The following is a 16,796-nucleotide window of genomic DNA, read 5'->3' as shown; positions in this document are numbered from 1 at the left end:
ATTAATTATAATCTCTTCCATGCATTATTTAACTTTTTATTCTATAAATATGAAGCCAATAAACAATTTTTTATTTGCATGCTTATTATTTAACTAGCAAATATGAGAATGATTTTCTTTACAAAAGTTGGAAAATCGGAACAGAATAACCATTTTTAACATGGTGTGTAAGCGAGTATGATATCTGGCTAGTCCCACCCCACGTACTATCATTAGCCTTGCTCTACTTGAGTTCTATTCCAACCTCCCAATGTTCAAACACTATCAACGAAAACCACTAGACCAATTTGTTGGAATATAATCAAGAAATATAATATAAAAATATAAGTTATTATTTATTGGATTTTATATTATTATAATATTATTTTAATAGTAGTAAATATATGTCATTTTTTGTTGCTCATTCATTTAAATAATTTTCGTGTTCGTATATTGAAGTATATATGGAGTTCAAATCCAGTTTCCAACACTATTAATTTCTAAATTCATTTTTTACATGGCACGTTAACATAATCACTAAATCGTAATACCTTAGAATTCTTCTTTTCTGTTATTGTTTTAACCAAAAAAATTATAATAAGAATAATCCATCTCGTGATATAGCCATCGAGTCTTTCCTTTCTTCTATACTTAATTAATTAATGAGTCTGATTTCTTAGGTAGGTAAATTAGTGAACAAATGTCAAACAAGAAATAGGAACCATATATATAATTTATCAAAAGCGTGACCCATACGTTTAGAATATGCTGCATTATGCACATCAAATACCACTGCCTTTTTTCTTGTCCCTCATCATATCAATGAATTACGCACATCAACATCCGAAAGCACTACTTTAAAAAGATCATGCCTGTATATATGCATTATATCATGTCAATTGGCTAATTTATTAATATAATTCTCATATTATTACTAAATAAAATGTCACATTAAATATAAAAATAAATAATATATACATTAAGAGTAAGAGTTTTTGCATTATTATTTAATTATAAACTGTTTTCTAAAATAAATTTATTAGTTTTTATAATAATTACTTTAAAAATTATACTAAATTCTTTATTAATTGATAGTATAAATTTTCTAACTTTATTGGGTGCATGGAACAAGATTATTTTGAGAAAAAGGGGAAATAATGAACCTTTCTATTGACAAAATTAGACACACACTTTTTGTAGTTTTTTTCTTGGGAAGACAAATTGATAGTTAAAAGTATAAAACAAATAAATATTTAGTGTAATTATTCTCGTTTCTATATCTACGTAATTCTTACATCAAGAAATTGCTCGTTTTATTAGTTCACACATATATATACTTTTTAATCTGTTTTAATCTTCACACATACCCTTTTTAATCTATTTCAGACTTTAGTTTCTACTATTGTAAACACGTCAAGGATTAAAAAAATTAAAAAGTGTATGAGTAAAATATAAATGAAATCATTTTTAGGTTTAAGGACTAAAATGAAAAAATTGTACTTGTATAAGAAACAATGAGTAGTTAAACTTAAATTTTTTTATCATACGAATAAAAATAATTCTTCTTACTTATTTTTGAAATATTATTTTTTTATTAAAAAATTATATTTTGGCTCCAGTTTTTCTAAAATTACTTTTAATATTATTATTTGAACTTTAATTTTATTAAAATCTAAAAGAATTTATTGTGGGTGGATCTTTTTATTGTCAAAATCTTACAATTAATACAGTTTGGCCACTGCAGTTATTCATTTAACTTTTGAGATTTTGTGGAGTACATGTGCATGTATTTCCTTTTTTTAAACCGAAATATCACCTCTAGGCTTATGAGAGTTACAGTGGGGACACGAACTTCCTAAGCAAAACTGTGCATGTTAAGTTTCGCTTCTAAGCTTAAAAGGATATTTAATCATGTTTAAAAAAACTTAAAAGAAATCTAAAGATCGAAGCTTTTTTCGGAAGCATTTTTAGACGCAATCTCCATTTTCTTGTGTAAACGAGATTATACGAGATGATGATGAACATAATATTGATATCATTATCCCCTAATCCCGAGGATACTTCCTTTTTGGCCCACAATATCTTCGTTCATCCATTCCAGATCTTCAAAGGAACCAAAGAAGTTAATTGTCTCATTAACAAAAACACACATATAAAGTAATGTTAAATTTTAATTGAGGAACCATGACCTAACCCATCATTGGTTATGTACATGCTCCTTTTTTGCTTTTGCAATTTAAATTTTGTGATATTTTAATAGTCTTGACATTTATATATACTGGTAGTTGGTCTGTGGTTCATAATTATCAATGACAAAATTAACTAGTATGTAAGTGTGCAATACTACTAAAAAATCTTTTTAGAACAATTAAAAATAACTTTTCAGATTGGTTATACTGATATTATGATAAGTCATATAATAGAATGTTATGATTCTATATATTGATTACTATTTTTTTTTCTGGTGAAAAATTACTAGTATTTGATTACCAGTCTTTTTATAGAACAGTTTGATTATTTTGATTACCAGTTAAAAACTTGTAAATAGGCATTCAACAGAAAAGACACAAATGACAAAACCATGCTTCTTATTACCTCAAATGAATCTCCTCAACTTGAATCATATTATTTGGTTCATTATAACTCTTAAATATTGAAGGTTTAACATAAAAAAAAATATAGTTAAGTATTAAAGAAAAAGTAAAAATTATTATTTTTATAATTATGATATTGATATGAAGTTGTTTTCATTTGAAAGATCACTTGATTAAAAGGCACAAGTGCTATCATTTGTCTTAACTGGTGTTTGGTCATAAAAAAATAATATCTCCATATGAATAATAAAAACAAGGAATTGTGTTAGTTAGACCCATGCATTGTCCGAAGCTTTAATTTATACGAATTTATGCATGTTTGGATTTGCATCCAATTTCTTAGAAAATCACGTCTATTTAATTGTGACGTAGAAGCTTCAATGAATAGCTTCATATATTCACGTCAATTACTCAAGTTTTGCCACTCAAGCATGCATCCAAACATGTGTTTTGACACTTTAAATGCCTTTAGTTGTATCTTACATTTTTACGTTAGTATTAATAACGATCGAATAAAGATTTATTGATATTTTTATTGCTTTTCTTTTTTTCTTTTTAATTTTAGAAGGTCATTTCACATAAAACATAATTAGATATTATAATATTGTGGTTTGTTATTAATTAATGAGATATAACTTAGGGGATTGAATGTGCGTGGTAACTTCTCTAATTTACCCTTTATGTTATTAAATATCACTGTTTGCTAATTTATTGATTTTTTTATATCGAATTTGATTAATAAATCAATAAATTCAAATTAAAATATGCTTAGAATGCATGTTACTTATATTTATTTGGCAACTGAAAATCCACAATTAGTGGAATAATATAAATATTAAAGTAAAATAATAAAAACTCAAAAATCAAAATGAAAATGTAGATTTTTTTGGTATCCCATGTATAGTTTTAGAAATTTGTAATTTTAATTAAATTAAAAGTTCTATGGACAAGATTGTCACAAAAAAAAAGGAGTAGAACATGAATATGGTTGGTTTTTATTTTCGGGTATCTTCATAGTGAGCAAGGCATACGGTGGCAACAACATGCAAAAGGTACTCTAATAAGCTAATATTAGAATAAATCATTTGGCAATATCTTTTTTTTTTTTAATTGACATGTTTTTTACGTTGAATTGTTTCTAGAGCGAGAGAAAGAGAAATATCAAGAAAAACGCGCATGATAAGAATTGAATTCAATGTTTGATCGATAAACCCTTTCACATTTTCAACCACCAGGGTTACGATCACTTGCAATGACAAAGTGTACTTATTAATTAATCTTCACTTCCCAGAGAGAAATCATGCTTCGACGCCAATCAAACACATCATATTATATATCATTATGCTCAAACTAAAATCTTTTCAATATGTGCAGTGCCGTCTCAGCTACTCATGTTTCAATATAAGTTTCCCTTTCTTTTTTTTAACTTTCATGAATCTTTACGTTGACGAAATCAGCAAATCATGGTAATCACAAAAAATCATATGCACTGAAAACTCGAAAATCGATAGTATTCACTTTCGGTAACTCAAAACAAATGAACTTAATATACAAGTACAATCTCAAGCTGGCAATATGATCATATACTATATAATTATACACAATAAGTTGGTCAATTCTGAATTCTGGTTCCAATATAGACCAAAAAGGGGAAAATGGGAGAAAAAGAAAGTTAACAAACAAGACAACAAATATTCAGGTTATATCATTATCAAGCATTCCTCTACTAACCATTTATCAAGGTCGAACATAATTGTTTCCGGTGGAGAATGATATTTGTGATTTAGACCAAAAAAACCATTTCTGGTTCAACTGAGAATTAATCCATGATCAATGGTGTAATGGGTTTGGACCAGTTGGCACGCGACGCTTCTCAACGCCATAACGTGGATCAATCTCTGTGTCTGAAGGATCATGGTGCACTGCCCCACCCGGTTGGTGGTGTTTATGATGATGCCTGAAGAAAGGAGAGAAGTCAAATTTGGTTGCTAGAAATTTTCTGCTCATAAAATGGTGATGAGAGGGTAATAATGAGTAGTGGCTAGTTTGTGTGATCTGCTTCTTGTTGATCTTGGACTTGAGATTGTAATACTCGTGAAAAACTAACAATAGAAGGGAGAGCAACAAAAGAATGTGAACTGCTTGGGAAATTTTTATGGCCATGATGATGGAAGAGATAGAATAGGAGATGGCAAAGGGAGAGAAGTGGAAGCATATGGGAACATATGGAGGAAAGTGTTGAGGTTGAGAGGAATTTAGCAGATGGAGTTTTGACAAGTTGGATTTGGTGGATCAGGGTTTAAGATGAGGAATATGGTAGGGGGAGTGTTGAAATGTGTGTGAATTGGCCTTTTCATCAAAACCTCAAAGAGTTTTGAGTACCTTTTTTTATGGTTTATTCTCAACGAGAGGAGTGAGGATTATTGGAGGTAGAGGTAGACACTTTCCCCAATGAAAGTTCCTTAGAAATAAAGGGAAAAAAAATTAACTTTTAGGATCATAATGTCAATTGTCAAACCTGGAATTATGTATGATTATACTTATTATTATTATTCTCTTGTATATCTTAGATGCATTGGGAAAATGAGTATGATTAAGATTACTGTCTCTCTTTCTTTCTCTGGTTAAGTCTAGGAAAAAAAAGGAACGAAATAAAATAATAAAGATGATTGGGTGCAAGGAAAGATCCGTGCTGGTTTTGAGTGTATTGCAACTTAATAAAAGGGTGGGGAATGTGCAATCCATATTTTCTATCGGCAAAGCAATCTAAAAACTATTTGACAAAGGTAGGGAACAATATAATTTTAACTGTGGCACAAAAGAGAAGGACCAAGTAATAGATGAAAATATCTGAAAAGTGATTTTAGAGAGAGGGACTATAATCATTTTTTGCCTTTTAGTTTCTCCTTTGTTCTTGTATTTATTATATTTATTCTATCCTTCTCCATTTTCTTTTTCTACATTGATCTGGATAATGGGGAGGTTTTTCTTCTTAAGGGAAAAAGGAATTAGGCACTCAAAACCAATCACTCTTATTAAAAAATAAACGTTTTAAATAGATTGAGAACATTTTGAAGAACTTATTTGAATTTGTAGAAATGATTCGTGGGATAATGGATAATGGATTTCCGTAATATCTAGCCTGAAATTTACATAACGAAGTTACTTTTGTAAGCCAAACATACAATCATTTCAAACTCCCCTGCCGACTTAAGTGAGTATATAACGTGTCTCTGCGTATATTAAAGAAAATATTATTTTAATTATTGATTACATTTGTATATTAAATAAAGAATCATTTTGAGATAATTTTGATTCGCTTAATTTTGTTTAAGAATACATTTTTATAATGAAATTACAAAAAAAAAACAATAAAAATAATAAAATTGATTTTTTTTATAATTTATCTTCAAGAACAATATCTGATGTTTTGAATGCTTTTATTTGAATTATAATGCATATTTATACTTAATATTTTAAAACCTTTTTAAAAGTATTGATAAAATATGAAGGTTATCCAAACATTATATGGGTTAAAATACTAGTATTTTATAAAATAACACAAAAATATATTTAAATATTTTAGGCTTAAATATATTTTTAATTCTTATAATTTAATTTTTTTTTACTTTTGGTCCTTGTAAAAAAAATTGATCTTCTAAATCATTTTTTTTTATTTTTCATTCTTATAGTACTTTAGATAATATTTTTTAACTTTTAGAAGTACTATCAAAAATACTTTAAAGTCTACAAGCAAAACAAAAATAATTTATAAGAATTAAAAATAATAATTTCACGTGAACGAAAAACAATAAAATACAATAATTAAAAATGTATTATTTAGTTATTTGGGACAATACTTATGTTTATTTATACATAATCTAATATTACCTCTTAACTTATTCCTTATATAATAAGAAAGAGAGGTGTAGTTCTCGATTTATTCTGTTTGCATATATAAATAATTGTGTATAAAATAAGTCTAACTTAATTGGTTGAGTAGTGTATGAAATATATGAAATATCATACTATCTTTTTATACTTAAATTCATTTGTTAAGGAAAAAATATAATTTATTGTTTGAAAAAAGTATAATGTGATTAGTGAAATACTAAATACAAAAACTTATTAGTTAAATCCACAACTTCTAAAGAGTTTTTTATAAATAAATAAAAAGTGAAATTGTAGATGTAAAATATGATTTTTGTATTTTATTAGTAAAAACTAAAAATTTAAAGTGAAATTGTGGATTCTATGTACAACTTCATTTATTTTATCATTTTCTTTTCATTCATACATTTTTTTATATTTAAAAAGTAAATTTTAATTCAAAACCTATTACTTTATTTTAAAATCGTGATCCATAATCAGACATACCCCATTTTAATAGTTTATTCAAATGGTACACTTATTTAATATATACTATTTTTAAAATAAATTATACTATATCCATAGGGAAAAAAACCCTGAAAAAATAAAATCCTTATTCAACGCATTGCTAGAAAAAGTACAAGGCCGTTTAGCTTCTTGTGAAGCCCAGCTTTTAGTTGGACTAGGGCCGAGTGGCTGGCCGAATTTGTATTGCGAAATAAGGCAAATTCTATATCTACTCCCCTCACTCCCCTTTTTCTTTAATTTAAATTTTTTACTATCATTAATATTTATATACCCAAAATATCCTTATATGCTATTTAATCACTGTTATGAAAAGTAGTTTTCAGAATGCTGTTTTAGTTTTTTAGTCCCGAAAAGTATTTACCACTATATTACAACGACTTTGTTATTTAAAAGTAAAATATATTTTTAGTACTTATACTTTTACTTTTGTTGAGTTTTATTTTTAGTTTTCGAACTTTCATACCAGATAAGTTAGTGCTGAATTTTATAAAAAGGGTTCACAATTAGTTCTTCATTTTTTCTAATTTTTTTTTATCTGATTTTAGTCCTTTAACTTTTTCGTTGTCTTTACTTTTAGTCTTTTGATTTCATTTTTATTCTTATTTTTAGTTCTTTTAAAAAGATTAAAAGTCAAGATGAAAAAAATAAGAAACTATTTTTTTCAAAAATAAAAAATAAAAATCCTAAAAAATTTAAGGACTAAAAATATATTCTACCCTTAAAAGAACATGTTTTGGGCTATTTAAGGCTGATTTAGTTTTTTAGTCCCGGAAAATAATTTTTGGAATACAAAACCTGAAACAACATTCTGGAATGCAACAATAAAATTTATGGAAAACTGTTTTGGATTATGTATTTCAAGAAGTATTTTCTAGAATACAAAATGTAAAAAAAGTACTTCGGAAATTATTTTTTGGAATTTAAAAAAAAAATCATTGTATCAAATTATATTTTTAATTTTCTTTCCCTCAACGCTTAATTTATTTTAAGATGAAAAAACCTTAATGTTAGAAAAGAGATCAAGCAAGCAAGGAAGAGGATCGTTTATATCATAACCAAATTAAATTAGGAAAGGAGAGTATAGTTTTAAAAAAAAAGGGAATGGATATAACATTTTAAGAAATTATTTGAACCCCTTTTAAGGAGCAAAATCCCCGAATAAAGTTCTATCATGTTTATCTTATACACTATTATCCGAACAGAACATGCCTTAGCACATTCTCAAGAACGTCGACTCCCTAGTCCAGAAAGCCTAGTATCTTATGGTATTTTGTTTTAACAGGAAGAACAAAAACACTTGGTTCAATATACTTGCTTTCTCTGTTTAACAAAGCTGCCATACACTTCTCATTTTATATGCTCAATTTTCTTCATAGTTTCAATCTACACAGCTCATGAAAGCTGCCTTCACAGACCTTATTCTTCCTTTGCATCATCACCCAGCTTGTAAATTCCCAACCAAAAAAATCAAAGATCTTGTTCTTGTAGTAAATAGGAATAGTCTAGTTATTTTGAAGCATCTAATTAAAGTTGTTAGTTACTAATTGGATTGTAAATTTCTAATAATACTGAAGCCCTTGCCATCTGGAAAATTAAACATAGTTAACTAATCAAATAGTCAAAAGAAGAAAAAAAAAAAGTTTTGAAATCATATTAATATCATAAACTGTCCTATATTACAATCATCAGACTATGCATATTTATTGAATGAATGTGGATATGATCTTTCTATTGTATCAGTGTTGCCTTCTCAATGAATAAGGCTATGTTTTTTATCTCCACTGGAATTAGTGGATGAACAATTCAAGACACTTGGCCTGACATTTAGTTAAGAATACACATTCTATTGGTTGAAAATTAGGGAAAGCTGATTTCTTATTTTTCAATAATTTAGGAGATGATGTGCTCAGTCTTGGTGATTGTTTTTTTGTTTGCTCAGTATATAATTAGTTAGCAGTTAGCACTTAGTTATACGGTTCTTATGAAATTGATGCTTTGAATTTGAGTAAAAGTATTTTATTTGGTATTTGTTAGTTGATTTTGCAATTCACTCAACTTGCATTGCATTGTTTGCATTTCTCCAGTTTTCCCTTTCAGCTGCTAGAGCAGGCAACTTTTACTATCCCCTGGAATGGGATCCAAGTCAGGAATGTATATTTGCTTACAAGCATTCAGTTCTGTTATATTATTTAGTATCAAGAAGTGTTTTTTCCTGTCAGGGTTCTCTGAACAAGTTTCATGTTCAGCAGCATGTCTTGAGATAGTGAGCAAGGAAGATAGATCTGGTTATATAGATTATAAGGTACTGATTCACTTTAACAACAGCTACAGTATTGCCATTAAGTCATTTTGGTTATTTTTTATCTTCCTTATTCTAGGACTGCTATAACATGGAAAATGGAACAATGTCGAAAATGATCATTTTTAAGTTATTAATGTCTGTTTTGTTTGTTGAATAGTCATAAACTAGTTCAGGTGTATAACATGTAAAAGACAAATATGTTGATACGTAATATGAATTAAGATCGATGACTATATTTTAATGATCACTTATGATTGAATGGGATCATAATTTATTTGATGTGTGTCAAAATGTGGTCTTACCCGCAGGTATGAAATTGGTTTGTTTATTTGATATGCTTTGAATTAGCTTTTGTATATCTATACTTGTAAAACTAGTCTTCCATTACCCCCCTTTTCCCAATGTGGCTTAAATTGGATAGGATGCAATGTTAATTTTTATTTTAACTTCTAATTCCACGTTATCTAATGACCCTGCTTTCAGGTTTCAGATACCTTTTAATGTTTAGTGTGGAGGATGCAGTTCTATGATTGCAAAGGGTGTCCGATTCAATGCAGAGAAAAAACAAGTTCGGAGTTACTACTCCATATAAGTATGGTGTAGTCTTGTAGACTGCAAAAGTGATAGGAAGAAGATGCAGCAGTAGGCCCAAGAGGAGCATCAAGCCTCCCACGTATTTGGATGGATATGCATAAAATGATAAGTGTAGGAAGTTAGTTATAACAGATTAATTACAGCTTTTCCAATACTGTTGTCAAGTTGTTATTGCCACTTTGGATCGTGCATTCTGTTATCTCACAGAATGACCCTATGATATGTATAAATATAGCTATAATGAATGAAAGAAGGTAGAGATGAATTTGAGTCAGAATGCTTGGTGTAGAAGGAGGCCCCTTGTCCTCGAAATCAAGGCACTATTGTCCTCTGTTCCTATCAAAAAGCATCTAATGTTTATGATGGCTACAGTGGCCAAGATTGTTGTATTATTTTTTTGGAGAAAAAAGCAGGAATAGAAGCACCTGCTTGCTCATAAAAACTCTTTTATCGTTATATATATAGAAATTAATTTTGATTAAATAACTGACAGTTTTATGCTATAATTAACCTTATGGTGGCACATATTTTAATAAATTTTGATATAGTATCTTATTTTCTTATAGTATAAACAAATTCTCCCTGACAATGGTTTGTATATGTCTTGTAACAATACCATATGATTTTCAAGTGTTAATGCACTACATTTTACTTGGAGTAATCTAAATAATACTGCTCAATCTATCTTCATTTGTTTATCACTAGTTAACAGTTTTATCTGGGTTCTATCAGATATGAAGCTTTACCATGAAGACTGCATGCAGTAAGCATGAGATCATCATCCAGACAGATCCAAAGAACTGTGAGTACGTGATCATCAGTGACAGTGGTGCTCAAAGAAAAACAGAGGATTTTGATGTTGAGGATGCAGAAACTTTTGAACTACCAGCTGACGAAGGTATGTGTTAATCTGTTGCAGAACAAAACTTTGCCGTTACTTTTTCCTCCTTTCATTTAAAATTTGAAAAATATTTCTTGGAATATTATATTCTAACCAAACATGTCTATGAATTTACCCAATAAAAACATTAATGTCATTTTTTAGAATGTACTTAATAATATACCTTGAAAGAAAAGCCCCTTAGCTCATTGCCCTTTTTACAAGTTTAGTGCTGTTACTTTCTTGGCATTACAAGTCGTGATTAAAAAGTGTAGCAACTGATCCTCTAATCCAAGTGTTAGCTAACTAGCTTTTTTTAAAATTTCTGCTTTACAGAGAGAGAAAAGCTTGCTGAACCAGTGATTGTATGTCTCCAGTGAGTCACTATCAAATTCTAGACATTCAGATGACTATGCCCTAAATAAGAAGCTGCAATCCCAAATCATAGTATCTTATATAGCTCATGAAATTTATTGTCCCCCCTCCCTCTCCCCCTATTTTTTGCCCTTTCAGTAATTGTCTTTATTTTTTGTGTATGATATTTTCATCTTAGTTTAAGATTAATTCTTTTCCATTTTTCTCAGCGTCAAAAGAAAAGAGTTGCTGCAGAAAAAACTGCTTCCAGCTTCAGAGGGCATTGATCAATGCTGGCTCCATCTTCCCAGGATTATTTCCAAGAATGTGAGTCTTGAAATGTAACATTCTTATGTTTGTTACAAGCTATAAAAAATATTTGAAGACATAATTCATTTTCACCAACTTATATTACACATGTTTTTTCCTCTTCTGATAACTATGTAGAGGGATGACAATGTTATATTTTTATGAGAATGAAAGTTATTTTCTAAAATAATTTTTTACTTTTCTCTTATTATGTCTCATTTATTTATTTAATTTATATTTTATTTTTAATATAAAATAAATTTAAAAACATTTCATTTTTTTACAGGAAGACATTCCATTTAATGATAATAAGTAGTATGAAACATTTTTTATGAGGAAAATATTTTCGGTAATAGTTTTTTATGAATATTATTCTCAGGAATATTGTCAAAGCCGTGAAATTAACAAATCGTCTTCTAAGAGAAGAATTTATTTTGCAAGCAAAACATCTAGGATACTAGTTGGGGCATTTAAACCATCATATGGTCACAGCGTGCTGTTTCCTCAAGCTGGCAAAAAGGAGCTTCATTGAATGTAAGGCATTAGATAGCAGAAAAATATCAGTTGAGTTGTTTACTTGCCAGTGATTTTTGACTTCTGGCCCAGCGAATTGGCATTGGAGCCTGCACATAAAAATTGCTTAATATATATAAGGTTCTTGTTCATGCAGTCGCTTGTTTTTGGAGCTGAAGAGTTAAGATTTTTTTTTTCTTTGAGGTTAAGATGAAGCATAGGGTTTTGTGAAAAGTGTAAGCCATTTAGGACGTGTGATGGAACTAGTTCATTTTCGCGCATCCTTAAAATTGAATTATGGATACTCATTGTTTGTAAGAACGGGTGTAAAAATTAAAGATAACAGAAAAGCCTCCCCATCTGTGACTAGACAATGTACCATCAAGTAAATAGTGTATTATTCAAATAATCCTAATTATTTCATACTTTATTTTACTCTTATTTTTCAACCCTTCTATTTGTACTAATAATCCTTCTCTATTTTTCATTCTTCTTCTTTTCTCTTTCACTTTATTTACATTACCTATCGTATCTTTCGTTTTCTCTCACTTATTTTCCATCTCTCATTCTTCTATAGAATGAACACTCTTATGAGTGTAAAATTTTTATTTTCTAGACACAAATCTTCATAAATTCTTCTCAAATTCAGGTGCCACTGAGTAAACAAGAACACCAGAATCCGAAGGAGATTTTTGTTTTCGTTGGGAAGTGACAACTTATATTGCGTACCGATATTGCGAGCAACATGACAAGAAAGATAGCAACATTATTAATGGTCTGTACACATGGTGGTACTCGATCAATACATTAGAAACTTGACAAAATAATTTCATTTAATATTTTTTTCTTAATAAGTACTTGATATTACTCATTAGTATTTCTATATTTTTATTCACATCAGGATTATGTTCGGAATACCATGAAATGGAGGAGCAAGAGATTTCTAGAATACTTAAAAAAAGGCTGGCATTTATTTTGTGGATGACAAAAAACATAAGAATATTAAATTATTAAAATAGAGTTAGTAGGTGAAAAAATTGAATAGTTTACTTGACACATGTATAGAGTTATATTAGCAAAAACTAGCGCACAATAAGAATCAAAGAATAACACTAAAAGCATTTAAGGTATGCATAGATTATCGAGGAAAAACTTCAATTTTAATTAGAGAATAATACTAAAAGCATATAATTTTATTTAATTATAAGAATTATTTTAAAAAAATAAACGCAATTAATTTAAAAATATAAAATAGATTCAATAATTACCATATTAAAGATGCAAGAGGATGTTATACAAAGTTAAAATTATTCATAATGGAATAAATAACAATTTTAACCTCTTACATTACTAACACTTTTAAAAAAATTCATATTTTTTTAATTGCTCAAAGTTATTCCTATAATCAAAAGTCACCAGATTGATCCCTAGAAAAATAGAATATTCGTTAAGGAATAATTTCTCTCCCCACAAGTGTAATGCCCTATTATCATAAGTGAAGCATTATATTTCAACATTTTAGAATGTATTAGAATCTCTCACTTCAATTAATATCTGATATTTTGAATTGACTTTCTCAACAATCAATCAAAAATAAAAGATAAAATGTTAATCCTATAGTTACACTTTTTTTCTATTTTTAAAGAAAGGATTTAACTTTAATCTATTGTTATTGTCATAATTGTTACAAGGGTTGACTTTGTAGATAATAATTATTGTCAAAACTCTTACTATTATATCCTAAATATAATTAGTACGGGGTAAAACTATTTTTTTAACCTTAACATTAGACCATAATTGAATCTTTTAAGTTATGGGACATGAGGTCAGCATACAATTAAGTTAAAGATACTACGCAAGGATGGGGAAAGCTTATGCTAGAAAACAGACCAAAGGCAAGCTGTGCCAATATTTCAGTGTCTTTAAATTGTCAAGAATATATATAATCTATAACAGCACTAATGCACACATTTAGGGACTTTTCCCTTTAATTTATAGTTGACAAATGGACTGTCCAGTCCAATCTGAATATATATATATATATATAAAGTTTGATTGTGTCAGGTCAACATTTTTCAAATCTAATCTTGATCATTGGACCCATCAAGTTAAATTAGTCAAATTTTTTTAGGTCTATAATCTTAGAATCCAACTTGTCCATTTTTATGGGTTATTTGGACTGGGTCATTGTGTATTTGTGTCCAACTCATTTTACAATCTTTAATTTTGATGCCTTAGGTAATTGGGGTATATCAATTATACACTTAAAGTGCATAACTCAACCTCCCTGTTAATTAATAGTTGTCACAAAATTATGCACAATTATACTAATTTACATAATGGATATAAAGTGATTAAATATAAATTTCTCAATAAATACCAATAATTAAAAGAAATAAAATGAATTAAAACTCCTTTCACAATTATGTACCTTACTTTACAGAGAAATTAAATGAAGAAACTTCTAAAAAATATTGAAATACATAAAACATAAACTAATTTAATTTTTGGAAATTTGATTTATTTACCTTATTAATTTATTTTTTACACAAATTTTTGTTGAGATATTTATGCAAATTAACTAGACCCTTCTCTAATTAGTCTTTTTTTTTATAGGCAAAAAGAGAATTTATTAAACATTTATGTTCAGCACAAATTGTACGTACCAAAGAATACAGCGAGTGTATAGAAGCTCACTCACTCAGACCCTCCTCTAAGTATTTTAATCATGGTATGATCTTAAACAAATGTGATTTCATTTATAGCTGTATCTAAAACGATAAATATTTGGCCCAATCTTGCAAGATATGGGATATTTCCGAGGGAAAAAAAGATTCAATGTACCTTGCTAGCTCTTCTATATAAATCTTAGATATGCCTCCCATTCATATTAATTATGTACAAATTAACAACCTTATGAAAACTTAGTTGTCTCTGAAAATGAAATGATTGCGGCTACTGCGCGCTACATTATTCTCTTACACTAATAATCTTAGTGAGTTGATACACTTACAGTAATTATTAAGCAGTGTATGAAGATTAAGTTACTGAGACTCGAGATTTTCGCGTTTGAGTTGACTCATTGGTCTGAGTCTAAGAAAGAGATGAATTTGAAAGCAGGGCTGATTTTTAATTTTTTTTGTATTCATTTATTAAAGTGGCTTAATGGAAGCGAAGATACTAAGATATGCTTGTATGAACGAACAGAAGCATCTTGATTCGAGGCAATACTACACCTTACGTGTGTACGTAAAAAAAGAATAAACGTTATATAGCAACTAATACACACACAACTTTCTAAGTGTTTATTTGATTGTATAAAAGCTTTTGTGTCTTATGGCAGACACACACACCACACACACAAAAACACTAGGATGTCCATCCATATTGTTTTATTGGGACCACGTGCATATATCTTCAATGGAATCCTCGATAGCTAGCTATATATATTGAAACTGGACGAAACTTAACATCCAATTATGTCTCTAATATTTTACTTTTTTTGTTACGTGATGAGCAATGGTCAAGATTATATTGATTATTTTGTAAACTACATGGAACAGTTCAGGAATATAATAATACCTTACTAAAGTTGGCTGGTTTAATTAACTTCTGTGTGTTCATTTATATTGCTTGTTCATGGTTTTCCAAAAAGAAACCTGATGAAAAAAGCAGCAATGTAGTCATTTGCTTTCTACAGCTATGGCTTATGACTCATCAGTTCAATCTAATTAAGTGGCTGTACTTCATTATTAATTGATCAAAGTTGAAATAAATCATGATGAATACAGAAAATCTAAACTGAGAAGATTAATGAGAATGGTGCAAGCCTGCACCTTACGGTTCTAAGCTATGAGTGTAACTGTATAACTATAGACACATTACTCTAGGCAAAATAAGCATGGCTTAGAAGCTCCACTTTGGCAAATCATTACTACTATTTTACTTAATTATTTCATTCAACATCGATTATAATATAATAATTAGTAGTAGCTCACAGGCAAAGAAAGAAATGGACTGCAATCAGTACTAGAATTAATGGAATATTGTTTTTTTATAAAATAAAATTATTATTTAATCACAGTTATCTGATTTCAGTAACATTCAACGTAATCCTTGATTAAGAAGCACATGATGTCAAGTTTGTATCAGTAAGTCTCGATTTCAACTTGCCATTTTATTTACCAAAGTTTTACATATCCCTGTTTAAAAAATTAGACGGGGAACAAACACAACACACGCATTCCCCTTTACCAATGTAAACGAGGGGTAGTATTTTTATTTCAGGCTTATATAAATACTGGCGTAAACATATTTATTTTGGCATGTTAGTGCTTTGTCATAAATATATCAAGTGGTACCTTTTGTCTTCTTTTTCCTTTTGTGCGCGGTTGGTGACAGATAATTTTAAAACTAGCGATTGAAGATTCCACCACAAACCAATACTGGCATATAAGGCTACGATCTATCATTTATATGAAACGCATGAAGACAAATAACCAACCCGATTTGATTTGAGAAATTGTATTTGTTAGTGTTTTTTTTTTCTGCAATGGAAAAGAGAAGAGAGAGAAGTGAGAAATAAGATAATTAATATAGAGTGATGAGAATATTATAAAAAAACTATATAAGTAATATAATATAATTCATTTGATTTATATATGTATCATCCATGTCATGGATGCCTCACGTCAATGTAGTCTATGTTTATCCAAACGAAATAAGAAAAGAAAAGATATGTAATCTATATATAGAGCTCAATTGAGGTACGCAAGTGCCAACTCATTTTCCATTGCAGATACCTTCTGAATCATCTAATACATAACTTAATAGTATTAGAATATATACATTTCAGTTTATAAGCACTACACAA

The sequence above is a fragment of the Glycine max genome, chromosome 10, assembly GCF_000004515.6.
Source record: "Glycine max cultivar Williams 82 chromosome 10, Glycine_max_v4.0, whole genome shotgun sequence".
Taxonomy (NCBI): domain Eukaryota; kingdom Viridiplantae; phylum Streptophyta; class Magnoliopsida; order Fabales; family Fabaceae; genus Glycine; species Glycine max.
The sequence above is the reverse complement of the archived record's forward strand: the minus strand, read 5'-3'. Positions refer to the sequence as shown.